Here is a 1,538-nt window from a genome sequence, read left to right on the forward strand (position 1 = left end):
GTATTTCTTACCTTGGAATAGCCGTAAGGACTTGAAATTTCAAAGACAACTAGCTTCAGCATTCAGTTTACACATGTAAAGCTATCGACTGCTCAACGCTGTTTTCTCCCGAGTAATAACGAAAATGGACGCGTCGTTCGTGGGCCCAGTTATCGGCCAGCGCGGCCCAGTTCTCGGCCGGTAGATACTTTATGTATGGGGACATATATTGTACCGTGCACATAAGACGTACCTTACTTACCTTACTTAGCGTATCTACCTCTCGGCCACAAAAGAGTGCGCTCAATTTCTCAGAATAAACAACGCTTTATCACCAATTTTTGTTGTTAAGTCACTAACAAGGCTTGTGTTTGATATTTCGCCCACAAAGTATCCTGAACGAGCTTTGTTTCATGTTAGAAAAGGAAGTTTTTTGTACACCTAGTTTTTCTCCTAATTGCTCCATGAGGGGGACATTGGGGTGTATTAGAAACCGCACAACCGAAGAGAAAATCATCCAAAACCGCAAAACCGCAAAAAAATTTGGCCAAGACCGAAAACAGCATACAAAACCGTAAGAAAACCGATACAATGGTGACAAGTGGGGCATACAGAGCAAACTACACTAACACTTTATTTAATCAAAGTATTTGTGAATGTCACGGACTTGTCTAAAGCCTTCATATCTTTTAGTATCTGCTAAAATCATAGGCTTTATTTCTGCCGCTCTCTCGAGCCCTGATTTTGTGGGCTCATTTTCCGCAACTTGAGCAGCTGGTAATGGAGCCAAGTTAACTTAGGAGAATTTGCACACAGGTCCTCTCTAGAATTGCAATTGCAAAAAGTTATATCTTCGGAAACTTCAATCGAAAATCTCTAATTGAACATTTCTATTTGATAACTAAGACAAGACAGTTTGGAGATTCGAATGGAATGTTTAATCTTGGTCTAAAACATGCGATTGCACTGAGGAAGCTAACCGATACAAATTGTTCCTTGTTTTACTTGGCAGCAGGAACTTGCTCAAAGGTTAAATGTGGTAATAAACAGATACTTACTTAAAACAGCAGTCGAATATTGAAGCTCACCGCTCCCCCCGGGGGGGAGGGGGGAACTCCCATATAAAAAGGGGAGGGATGTTCATCGGAAATTTTACAATTGACCCCTAAAAGAGACCATATTATAGCACAGAGAAATAAAAGATACAGCGACTTTTGATGATGGCAAAGACATTATCATTTAATACTTTCACCTGCGAGAAGAAATATAAAAGTGTAAATATACACTTTTATATTTCTTCGCGCGCAACCCTAATGGAGACGTTCACGGCTATATGATTGCATTTTTGCCCAAAACACCCTAAAAGAGACCAAAATCCGAAATTTACACCTCCAAGCGAGACGACAAGCATCCCTCCCCTTTTTATATGGGACGCCCCCTCCCCGAGCACCGCCCTTCCATATGTCCCTAATTCATCTTGCTGGACTTGGGAATTGTTGTCATCTGCACTGACTTCATCACTACCTTCATCAAATTCTTGCTGGCCTTCATCAGAGTCA

At 41.3% G+C, this 1,538-nt stretch overlaps 1 protein-coding gene across 2 annotated transcripts in view; it reads right to left on the bottom strand.

Moving 5' to 3' along the window:
* The window catches only part of LOC137969775 (tetratricopeptide repeat protein 28-like), a 28,696-nt gene extending 28,536 nt beyond the window's left edge, over nt 1-160 (bottom strand). For both annotated transcript variants that reach the window (XM_068816131.1, XM_068816132.1), the window contains exon 1: nt 12-160. The gene's annotated coding sequence lies outside the window, so the exon portion shown is untranslated. The remainder of the gene's footprint in view (nt 1-11) is intronic.
* Between the last annotated feature and the right edge of the window lie 1,378 nt (nt 161-1,538).

This window comes from Montipora foliosa, chromosome 9, assembly GCF_036669935.1.
Source record: "Montipora foliosa isolate CH-2021 chromosome 9, ASM3666993v2, whole genome shotgun sequence".
Lineage (NCBI taxonomy): Eukaryota > Metazoa > Cnidaria > Anthozoa > Scleractinia > Acroporidae > Montipora > Montipora foliosa.